The sequence below is a fragment of the Gouania willdenowi genome, chromosome 17 (assembly GCF_900634775.1).
Source record: "Gouania willdenowi chromosome 17, fGouWil2.1, whole genome shotgun sequence".
In the NCBI taxonomy this organism is placed as follows: domain Eukaryota; kingdom Metazoa; phylum Chordata; class Actinopteri; order Blenniiformes; family Gobiesocidae; genus Gouania; species Gouania willdenowi.
Genome location: NC_041060.1, coordinates 33,952,241 through 33,965,769, shown reverse-complemented (window position 1 = coordinate 33,965,769; position 13,529 = coordinate 33,952,241).

The window sequence follows — 13,529 nt, the reverse complement described above, 5'->3', positions numbered from 1 at the left end:
ACTAAAGGTTTAGGGGTATTAAAACGTGTGCAAACGTCACTCCACGCACCATTAAGGGGTACAAACCCCAGGGAATCAGGAATGCGCTTGTTCTGTGCATCAGAATTCACTCACAATCCACTCTTTCAGTAAACAAAAGAGGGTTCAATCATCTTCTCCTGATTATTTAAAGCAACCAAAAGCAGCACAAGTTGTTATTGTGACTGAAAAAGTTGTTAAATGATGTAAAAATCAGGCTGAATGTTTCACTTCAACAGAAAACAATGGGATGTTTACAGGCAGTGGGGCCCTGTGACATCATCAATCACATGGTTTTAACACAGGCTCTAAAACTGTAAAGTTGTCCTATTTTAAAAGGCTATTAAATAAATATAATGCATAATATAATGCGTTTTTTAGACATAGATCTAATAAGGGCATTTAGAAGATTTTAGGCCACATTTGTAAAAACGGTGGAGGATCCCTTTAAGCTACGCACACACACACACACACACACACACACACAGATGAAAACCTTCTGCTGACAATCATCTGCACTTTGAGTGTTTACACATTGAACGTTCAACCATCCAATGAGGATTGACTGTGGCTGATTTCCCTGTGCTCCCCCTGCTGGTGGTGAAGTGTACTATAGGTTTTCCTCAAACCATTGTGGGGGTGATTGGATTCACTGGTGCCATTTATTCTGTGTTGCTTAAATTCACTATGTAGTTGTGGGGTGTGTGGAAGTGAACTTTTTAAAAAACACCAAAAAAAAAAAAACATCAACTACAAAAAAGAACCATGTTGTGTAAATACTTTGTAACTATCACACACACATTTATTTAAAAAGCTCAAAAGGAAACAGCTCACTCTATTTTCTCTTTTTTCAACCATTAAAAATTGTTATTTTACGGTGATCGTTTTAAGAGGTCATGTCTCATTAAACCCAGACCTTTAATAAACATTCCAGCCCTTTAATTCACTGCAATCCTGAATTTTAACGTGAACTCATCTTTCATCTATTGCCATCTAATTTCTAACGTTACCAATATGACATTCTAATAATGTACAGATGATTTGCTAATGTTTGTAATCTTTAGAGACGAGAACAGAGGATATGTTACGACGTTCTTTTTAAGGTTTGTGCGTTTGTGTTTTATTTGCTTGGAAAAGACTTTTCTGTGAAACTCACTTAACCAAAACCATGAAGATGTGTATCATACGTAACTGGAATGCAATTTATCTGTGGGTTTGTATTTGTACAAAAGTTGTATATACTAATAAAGGTGCAGTCATCATGTCGCCGTTGGTTCTGGAAACTCATTATTAACAACTCTGGATGTCACATGTATCAAGCTCAAGGGCCAAACTGGCCCTCGAGACCAGTGTTTCTCAAATGGGGGTACGTGTAGCCCTAGGGGTACGCAATGGCACTACAGGGGGTACTTGAGAAAGAGAGAGAGGAAAATTAACAAATAAAATGTCAGTTTTAGTCCCGCCCCAGTGAGATGACCGGAAATGATACAAATTATAGAAATAAATCTAATCAGGAGAAACTAAATCAGAGTTTTTCAAAATTGGGGTTGGGACCCACTGTGAGGTCGCCAGAAATTTCTAAAAAAATTTAAATAGATTTTTGTAAATGTACGTTTTTCAACAATTAAAAACAACACACAATCTGTATTTCTATACTTTCACTTTGAAAAATATAAATCTAGTTTAACTAAAATGCAGTAAAAATAAATATATATATATATATGAGCTCAAATATGATCAAAAACTAATTCTAAAAAAAATGTCTCTGGGGTCACCAGATATTCTTGATCTCAAAATGGGGTCACGATCCAAAATAGGTTGTAAACCGCTGCACTAAATAAATAGTGTTTCTTTCTATTTACCAAATGAAATTCTTTAAAATGTGTGTTATCAGTCATTCATTCCATAATTATGATCTATAGATGTTTTTAAATAGTTTTAAGGGGGGACTATTCAGAAATAAGAAAAAGGGAACTTGAGATAAAACAATTTGAGAAACACTGCTTTAAAGGAGAAAGTTAAAAACTACAGAAAAAACATGAATCATTGTCTGACTTACAAAATAATTTAGTTATAGATAAATCATCTCTGATATCTAAATACACAAATTCAACCAAACTCCACAATATTTGGAGCATCGCAATTTTCCCATGTTTTGTTCACATGACATGATGAAACTTATTACTTGGTGCTTTACACACTTTATTTAAGATTTATACATAGTTTAAACTAAAGCAGGGTTTTTCAACCACTGTGTCGCGACACCTAATTGTTCTAAAAGAAGTCATTTCTGAGAACAAATGAATTATTGTCTGCAAATATGCCATTGTGATAAAAAATAAATAAATAAATAAATCATTAAAAAGAAAAACTGCACAAATTTCTAGTTTCGTTTTATTCTTGAACATCAAATCCCTCCATGAAAGCCTTTGGATCAAATCTCACACTCTTATGTTTAACAATATAAAACAAAATGTAATTATAAAATTGTATAATATGTGTATTTATTATTATTATTAATTATTATTATTATATATCTATATCTACATTATGGAAGCCTGTTTCCGCCACTAAAAAGAATTAAAAAATCACTAAGGAAAGTCATAATTATGAGAAACAAAGTCATAATTATGAGTTAGTAAAGTCATAATTATAATGAATGAACACATTTACAGCAGCTTGTTCATGTGGTGAGTAGCTGACACTGAGAGATGCTGATAAGACTATCAAAGACAACTTTAGACGGGGATTTACAAATGATGAAATACTTTGTTTGCTTGCATAGAAATATGATGAGTAAACGCTCTGGTGTCGAGAGGATAAAAGTGATGTGGCTGAAGTAGCTCAGTTTATTGAACATCAAATGGAGACAGTGCCATGGGTACAGATGGATGGACCAAAAATGTTGGCTAAACGTTATTGTGACTGACAGAGAAACTGTTAGAATATTTCTACAACTATTGGACAGTGAAGGTGTAGATCTGCGTTCAAAGAACAGGCTGTGAAGGCGTGTATACCACAACCGTGGTCCAAACTATGTCTGGCATATCGATGGCTATGACAAACTTAAGCCATTTGGAATCAGTGGATGCATTGATGGATTTTCCAGAAAAGTGCGATGGCTTGAAGCTTACAAGACAAACAATGATCCAAAGGTCATTGCTGGCTACTTCATAGATACCGTGATAACTGCTGGAGGGACCAGTGGATTGAAAGATGGTGGCTGATCCTGTGAAGTGAGTGTGCCCAGTTTTGGATGGACCTGTTTGACAAACTGAGAGAAGATGGCTACTTCTCAGACACATTTCTGGACAAATCTTTGATCCAGTTTTGTTTTCTTCAAAAAATACAGGTAAGAATAACATGCATTACATGGACCTAGCTTAGGTGCACTATTACATTTGTTAATGTGATAATGAAAACACACATGATCCTAACTATTTGTGTACATTAATACTACTACTGCTTATTTCAGGATGAAATAAATGAGGTTGTAATGACTTGGAACAACCACAAAGTTCATCAAGTCCATAACTCCAGATCACCCCATGGACGTCCCTCTATTTTGCATGCAGTTCCTCACCTGGATGGAGGCAGAGACTTTTTGCATCACGTGGACCTGGAGAAAGTACAACTTTGCCTTGATGAGAGTACATTCAAAGATTTTCCATGTGACAGTGATGTGTTCAATATCTGTGTGGACCTGATGTCCGAGCATAATCTGAATATGTCAAACGATGTGTGAATCAATTAATCTCTACATTAAACTCAGAGATTTGATAAACAATCAAATAGAGTTGGATGTATAGTGTATATGACCTGTATAGTGTATATTACCTGTATAGTGTATATTACCTGTGTAGTGTGTATTACCTGTATAGTGTATATTACCTGTATAGTGTATATTACCTGTATAGTGTGTATTACCTGTATAGTGTATATTACCTGTATAGTGTGTATTACCTGTATAGTGTATATTACCTGTATAGTGTATATTACCTGTATAGTGTGTATTACCTGTATAGTGTATATTACCTGTATAGTGTATATTACCTGTATAGTGTATATTACCTGTGTAGTGTGTATTACCTGTATAGTGTATATTACCTGTATAGTGTATATTACCTGTATAGTGTGTATTACCTGTATAGTGTATATTACCTGTATAGTGTGTATTACCTGTATAGTGTATATTACCTGTATAGTGTATATTACCTGTATAGTGTATATTACCTGTATAGTGTGTATTACCTGTATAGTGTATATTACCTGTGTAGTGTGTATTACCTGTGTAGTGTATATTACCTGTATAGTGTATATTACCTGTATAGTGTATATTACCTGTGTAGTGTATATTACCTGTATAGTGTATATTACCTATATAGTGTATATTACCTGTATAGTGTATATGACCTGTATAGTGTATATGACCTGTATAGTATATATTACCTGTATAGTGTATATTACCTGTATAGTGTATATTACCTGTATAGTGTATATGACCTGTGTAGTGTATATGACCTGTATAGTATATATTACCTGTATCGTGTATATTACCTGTATAGTGTATATTACCTGTGTAGTGTATATTACCTGTATAGTGTATATTACCTGTATAGTATATATTACCTGTATCGTGTATATTACCTGTATAGTGTATATTACCTGTGTAGTGTATATGACCTGTGTAGTGTATATGACCTGTATAGTATATATTACCTGTATCGTGTATATTACCTGTATAGTGTATATTACCTGTATCGTGTATATTACCTGTATAGTGTATATGACCTGTATAGTGTATATTACCTGTATAGTGTATATTACCTGTATAGTGTATATTACCTGTATCGTGTATATTACCTGTATAGTGTATATGACCTGTATAGTGTATATTACCTGTATAGTGTATATTACCTGTATAGTATATATTACCTGTATAGTGTATATTACCTGTATAGTGTATATGACCTGTATAGTGTATATTACCTGTGTAGTGTATATGACCTGTGTAGTGTATATGACCTGTATAGTATATATTACCTGTATCGTGTATATTACCTGTATAGTGTATATTACCTGTATAGTGTATATTACCTGTATCGTGTATATTACCTGTATAGTGTATATGACCTGTATAGTGTATATTACCTGTATAGTGTATATGACCTGTATAGTGTATATGACCTGTGTAGTGTATATTACCTGTGTAGTGTATATTACCTGTATAGTGTATATGACCTGTATAGTGTATATGACCTGTATAGTGTATATTACCTGTATAGTGTATATTACCTGTATAGTGTATATTACCTGTATAGTGTATATTACCTGTATAGTGTATATTACCTGTATAGTGTATATTACCTGTGTAGTGTATATTACCTGTGTAGTGTATATGACCTGTATAGTGTATATTACCTGTGTAGTGTATATTACCTGTGTAGTGTATATTACCTGTATAGTGTATATTACCTGTATAGTGTATATGACCTGTATAGTGTATATTACCTGTATAGTGTATATTACCTGTATAGTGTATATTACCTGTATAGTGTATATTACCTGTATAGTGTGTATTACCTGTATAGTGTATATTACCTGTATAGTGTATATTACCTGTATAGTGTATATTACCTGTATAGTGTATATTACCTGTATAGTGTATATGACCTGTATAGTGTATATTACCTGTATAGTGTATATTACCTGTATAGTGTATATTACCTGTATAGCGTATATTACCTGTATAGTATATATTACCTGTATAGTGTATATTACCTGTGTACCATGTCATAATGCAATGACAAACAGAGATTAAAGAGATTATGCCATTTGTAAATAAACCCTTTTTTTTTTTTTTATATATTTCCAAGATAAATGCTATAATAAAAAATCAAATCCATGGGATTAGAAAGAAAACATCTTTATTGTACATTTTCAAAGAAACATACAAACATTTTGCAATGAAGAGTTTTTTTTATGTACTTCCACTATTTTCAACATTATCTAAGTACTGAATAAACTGCCTAAATATTTATTTTGAATTATGGTTCAATGTTTAATTAAGAATGATATTATATAGAACTGCACATTTTTATTTTAATCCCAGTTTAACTAATATAACTTGTGACAACAAAGAGAAAATCATAATTAAAGAAGGAAACACAATAATCCTTTCAAAATAAGATGCTTTGCATTGTATTATCTACAACTGAATGGTAAAAATGTATGTATAACTGGTGAACCAATGATTCCAAGTTACACATCAGTGTCTGTTTTTACTACATGTGAGGCTTTGAATATTCAGATGTAGATCAAGGTTAAACATTAACACATTTTCTCAGGAAAACATAAGAAAAATACCTTTAAAGCAATCCATATTTTAAATAAAGCTATTGTATAAAGTGCAAAAGAAAATTACTAAATGAAATACGTTGCCCCCAAAAATACAGACACCTTGTTTCACACCAGGACTCAAACACTCTAAAGTATTTTTTTAAAATGACCAATAAGAGAAACAGCAGATAGTTTGGTTGATGGGCTGGAAAAAATGTACCAGTATGTATATTTGAATTTTGGGCCCAACAATCCCTTTGAAGTATCACAATAAAAAAATTTAAATAATGCAACCAGTAATAATTGTTTTCTAAAGTAATTCAAACTATAAAAGTAATCTATCATCTTTGAATCACATATTAGTCAATGTGTGCAACAAAGAAATGCAGTTTCTTTAGGTTCTCTTATATGGGGATTACTCCTCAACAAATAAACAACCTTTCCCCCAAAAAATATAAAATAAAAAAGTGTTGCATGATTATCTGTATGGATCAAACTAAAGAGTTCCTATTTCTTTTAACTTTCAGAGAAGCTGTAAACACGACAAAATCCTGATACTCATCAATTTCACAGTATGTTGTCTTTAAAACTCATTCAGATTTAAAATAACTAAAGAGAATAAAAGGATTTCAATCTTTTTTTAATATGTTTCGTCTTTCACTCAGTTTACAATTTTATTGGTCATCATTATACTGCACTGGTGTCAGTTGCCTGTTTTTAACTCTCCTTATTTTAAACATGTCCATTACCCACACATTGCTCTCTAAGACTTTGTTCATTTCGTGTCAAAAATCTGGGTAACTGTCATAGTTTACAGGAAACTCCAAGAAACAGCCACACGTATGAGCAACAGATGTCTTTGAAAGGCCTCTAGTTGCGTGACAGTGACACTGATGGTCTTTTCAGTGAACAAATTTGACCCTGTGCAAAATCACAGGAAATAAGAGAGATGTTGGGTGTTTGACTCTAGAAGATACGCATTCACATACTTGATAATCTGTTTCTCCTGTGCATTCTGGGCACTTGGGTAAGTAATGATCTTGCGTGATGTTGGCTGTAGTGCATCATAGGCAGCTCTAATCCCTTTCAACTCTGATCGTACTGGTGCAAGCATATTACTCCACTGTTCAATTACTCCTGAATAAGTTTTTGATGAGCCAATTCCCTTAAAATTTGCTCAAAGTTACCAGCTCTTGGAAGCCTGCGGCAGCTGTGAATATCCAATATTTCCAACAATTCTTCTTGGTCAACACCATCAAAATTTGTACGACAAGTTTCAAAAATGATTCGTTCAGACTCTATCCACAACATCACTCTCCACAACCCCAAGAACAGCTTGCTCAAGTAGTACTGGTGCAAGCTTTATTGGTAAATGCTTTCCCATTCAGCTTTACCAAAGTCATGACGTAGGTAGGGGATCTTGAACTCATTTCCCATCGTACACTGCTCATAGAAATCAATCCAGAACTCTGATAACACATCCCTCAAAACACCTCCATCATCAACAGCCTGTTCAAGCTTTCCATCAGGAAGAACCACTTTGAAGCAGATGTCACTTTAAATAATGTTTACCTCAGTAAAGACTCAGCTCCCCACAAAGGAAAGGAGCGACTGTTTACTTTAAACACATATATTTACATCCATCCCACGACACTAAAATTACCCGTACTCACACCGCCTAAACTAGTGAGGATAAGCTATAAACGCAAACGCTGGAGATAGAATCACTATCACTTTAGCATCATCATGATCAATATTATAAATAACTTTAGTGCACTTAGTTAGAGACACGACATACGCTGGTGCCTGGCTTTTTTTAGGCCTGCATCCACTTTGTACAGTTTAACGATTCTCTGAACATTAATCACATCATCAAGATACATGGAAGAGTAAAGTCAAGGATCTTTCATTTCTAGTACCACTGAAAAAAACAGTATAAGATAAAAGAAAGATCCTTTGTAGTAGTCCATGTGTTCAGGCCAGTACGTCGGTAGACTGCTGCAGTTTGTATCTCATAATTATGACTTTTTATCTCATAATTATGACTTTATTAACTCATAATTATGACTTTATTAACTCATAATTATGACTTTCCTTGGTGATTTTTTATTTTTTTTAGTGGCAGAAACAGGCTTCCATAATATACAATTACTATTGTGAATATATAAATAGATTATAACAGAATAAAGTTCAGTTGTAGCTGTAATATTAATTATTACTTTTTTCAAACTTACTTTTATCCCTCCCACAACGTGTACAAAGTATGAAAAATATATATATATATATATTTTGGTTTGATTCCTATTCAATACACTTTGATAACAATGACTGTATATTGTTAATATAGGCTCCAAAGTTTCATTGTTTTACATTTTCAGGTGGTGGTTTTTGAGGTTTTTTTTCAATGAAAAGATGAACATTGGCTCAAAAAAGGTTGAAAAACACTGGCGTAAAGTACAAACAGGTGGACAGATTAATGTTTAAATTGCTTGTTTTCCCGCCTAACATCTGTGACCCACTTAAGATCAAACTACTTCCTGTTTGGTCCTGAACTCAGGGCCGGTCCGTTATTTAGGCAATACAGGCAAATGCTAAGGGGGCCACAGCCAGGGGCACCAAATCAGCTGAATGACAACATTAAAATGAAACAACCGAAGCACTGATATTATTAGCACACCAAACTTGATAGTATTATTAATAACTAGTAAAAAAATAGTTTTACAGACTCTACCTGGGAATGATATCTGAGCACTTTTGTAAAACCGATGAAAGTAGTCATATTAAAGTGACAACCTCCTCTGCTTCCACATTCTTTCTCCCAAACTTTGAACTTATGATTGTTAAGTATTTTCTTTATTTACCTTTATTATTAGTTTCTTTTTTTGACTTGTGTAATTGTTTTAAAAGTGTTTTTCAGTTTCTTTGAAAAGTGAGATTTCCTCGTATGAAAAGGACAGTCTGAGTTCTCACTGTGAAAAGGTACATTTACGAGCTACACCATATACTAACCAGGTCCATGATTATTGTTATTAAGATATTATTTTAATTCAATTTACACATTTGAAGGAAGTGCACAAGATGAACACTAAACAGGCTGAGAAGTGAAACAGTTTAAAAAGTCAGAAAGAACCTGAATTTTCAGCCTGTGTGCAGCATTAGCTTTAGCAGCATTAGCTTTAGCAGCATTAGCTGTAGCAGCATTAGCTTTAGCAGCATTAGCTTTAGCAGCATTAGCTTTAGCAGCTAACTCGGCCTTTCTGCCTTGGAGACCGATGCCACATTTCTGCAAAAAATCTTTCATGGAATCAACGCTACAATGGGTAAAATAATCTAAACCTCTGTCAGAAAAGGAGAGTTTATCCTTCTTGACCTTTGACCTCATGCGTGAGAACTGAACGAGAACGTGAGAAAAGGCTTATTATCTGGTTTCTAGGGAATTAAAAAACTGAAAGAAGAGGAGGAAAAACGTGGAAAAGGCAGAGGTTAGCCAGTGTTTTAGGACTATCAGGGACTAATTAAATGTCCATTATCAAACAAGCTAGCAGAGCGTTAGCTAGTAGCAGCTAGTGCTAAACAGAAACAGATGAAATACTAGCTTAACAAAAACATTGATTACATGGCAACAGTGCTTTATTAGATTATTTTATTGTAGTTTAACATCATTTTAAGATAACTATGTATTTATATGCAAATGTAAAGAGTGACATCACAATTAGGATTACCTTAACAGAGATAGCAGAGGCCTAATTTATTTTAATCATGATATATATTAAATTACTTGATCTATAGATACTGTAGATAAACACATTATTGATGGATACATTATTAAGAGCATCATTAATATTCCTAATTTAGCCGAGACCTAAACACCTGCTGTGAGATTTATTTTAGAACGTTAAAATGAACACGAGTCCAGAGGAAACCTAATGTACAGCAGATCATTTATTCATCTCTCATTTTACATTTAATAACACTATATATAAACTTTTGTTATATTAGTATTCTGTGTCAATCTATTTCATGAATAATAAATAGCAAATAAAAGTAGATGAATGTTATGTGTGCTACATTTTAAATGTGCTTTTATTCTATTTAAAAATATATACGTATATATATATAAATATTTATCCATTTCTAATCACATCATGCATGTCCTATAACTAGCCAGTGGGTTCACATTAATATATATTTTTCTTCTTCACATTCACTGAAGAAATTTAATGATGTCATCGATGACTTCACTGGCAGTAAAACAAGGAGGATGGATGAATGGATGGATGGATGGATGAATGGATGAATGAATGAATGAATGAATGAATGAATGAATGAATTGATGAATGGATGGATGAATAGATGGATGGATGGATGGATGGATGGATGGATGGATGGATGGATGGATGGATGGATGGATGGATGGATGGATGGATGGATGGATGGATGGATGGATGAATGGATGGATGGATGGATGGATGAATGAATGAATGAATGGATGAATGGATGAATGGATGGATGAATAGATGAATAGATGAATTGATGGATGGATGGATGGATGAATAGATGAATAGATGAATTGATGAATGGATGGATGAATGGATGAATGAATGAATTGATGAATGGATGGATGGATGGATGAATAGATGGATGGATGGATGGATGGATGGATGGAGCTTCTTTTGCTTGTGTTGGTTAAAGCTGCTTTATAAAGTACCAACAGAAAACAACACTAAAGTTTTTCCAATACTTCTACAACTGTTGAACTAATGAACACACATCAGGCTGATGTGTGTTCATTACTGCAATTTTAGAATTGTTATGTTAACTCCTGAAGTTTTGCATCTTTTCACAAAATGTGTCAATAGTAAAACATTTCAATGAGAAAGAACACTTGAAGAGCCAAACCATCACTAGCAGGCACTTTACATGTATCTCTCTTTTCTGTAGCAAACTTACAGTGTGTACTTAAGTCTTTAAGCTGCAGTTATTTAAATTCTATTATTGTTTGGTTTGTTAGTTTTTTTTTTTATTATTTAGGCTAACCTTTATATATTTTTGTTGTTGTTTTTTTGTGCAATTTCTTACTCTTATAATATTAATAATTTGTATTTTGAACCTGTTACTAAGGTGTATATTTAAATTGACTTTTATTTGTGTGTGAAACCCTTTGATCAAAATAAAAAAGCGGTGAAGACCACTATGCAAATGTTAGAAATTATTCTGATGATAATGTTATAACAATAATATAAATATAAATTACTTGGTATAAAAAAAATGCCACATAACGGGGCGCCAAAACAAAATTTTGCTTAGGGCGCCAAAGAGTCTATGGGCCGGTGTCATGTACTGAGTGCACATTGTATATGCGCATGTATGTGCATGCATTTTTTGCTAAAAAAAATTGATTCATTCTGGTTTTTTTTGTTTTCAAAGTGAACAGTGTTTAATTTGTTTATTGGATTATGTTAGGGTTGTAATCTCAGTACGGAGGTAAAAACAGTACGTGACACCAGCACTTCCTGAACTAAAATGAGTTTGACACCCCTCCCATATACTAATGATATATGATGAATGTTTTTATAGATTGTTCTATTTATATTTAGGAAATGCGCATAGTGGCATGTAATTGGAGATAAATGTTTTTATTTGGTGGATCCAGTGTTAATTTTGTTGACTAAAAATTTTCCTCATAGTTTTTGTTGAATATATCTTTTTAATTGATAATAACTAGACTACGACGACAGAAGCAAAAACTAAATAAAAATATATTGTTATTTTTGTTGACTAATAAAAACCAAACTGTAACGTTCACGTGGGTGGAAGTCTAATGAAAACTTCTGTTGATACATCACATATCAGGCTGATCAATGTTAACTGAATCTTTTGCTTTACATATTGGTGTATTTTTGTATTTTGTCATTTTGTAAATATTTCAGTTTTTTTTGCTTGTATTTTTGTTTTAATGTTGTACATCTTTGTGTGTTTCTGTTGTTTTTATATATTTTTCTAATGTGTTTGTGTATTTTTTGTGTCCTTGTTATTTTGCTGCAATCTTGTATGTTATTACAGTCGATTTGTGTATTTTTGTTGTCATTTTGTAAAGCTCGTTGTTGAAACAACAACAAAATACACAAAATGACTCTAAGCACACTCACACCAACAATAAAAAGAAACAAAATGGCAAAAATCAACTACAATGAAAAAAAAAAAAACTCAAAATGACTCCATCACACTAAAACAACAACAAAATGCACAAAGAGACAACAAAATTACTACAAAAAAATCACAAAAAACCCACAAACAGTCAGAAAAATACACAAAATGACTCCATACAAACTCAAAACAAGAATAAAAACACTTGGGGGCTATATTACAAAGCTAGATTAGCATATCCTGGATATCTTTCTGTTAGCGGGCTTCAACAAACCAAACATTCCCTGTCTGAGAGAAGCTGTCCTACGAAGGACGATACCAACAGGCTAATTTAAGCCAAGTGATTTCAGCCTGGCTGTGTGTGCGCTCCCCTGACCAATCACTACATTGGAGAACCTGGCAGAGCGAGCGTCGTTACAATGAATGGAGAAACAGCTCATGATCAAATAAATATAATGAATTTAAATCCATACTGACAGCAAAGAGCAACACTGTAAGTGCAGCGCACACCAGGAGGGAATGCTGGCAGCAAATCTGTGAATGCGTAAAAGCCTGAGATTATTTATGATATTAATCCATGAACGGACAGCGCTCTGCAGTTAAACTTTATTACAGCACACACATTTTTCTACTCAGGTAGACCTTGTTATCACACACACACTGGGATGAGCGCAGCAGGAAGTTCCTGCTGATGCTGACAGTGTCACTATAGCTCATGAATGGATGAATGACTTCACCAGTCTGTGCATATGGAGACATCAGCTGACTGTAGATCAGTCCATCAGATATAAATCTATATATTTCCTAAAGGATGTCATCAATAAATTAAAGGATTGCATTTATTTATCCATTAATAATCTTTCTTTCTGAAACGCAGCTGTCAGATCTGCACCAACCAGGCGGGCAGGTCGTTTTCTAAGATAACTGATTGGTCAGGAGGCGGGGCTTTAGTACTCGGTCAGATCCTAGTCAGAGCCAAACCTGGTCCCGACCAGGTAAGCCATTCAGCCTAAGTTACCATGGTG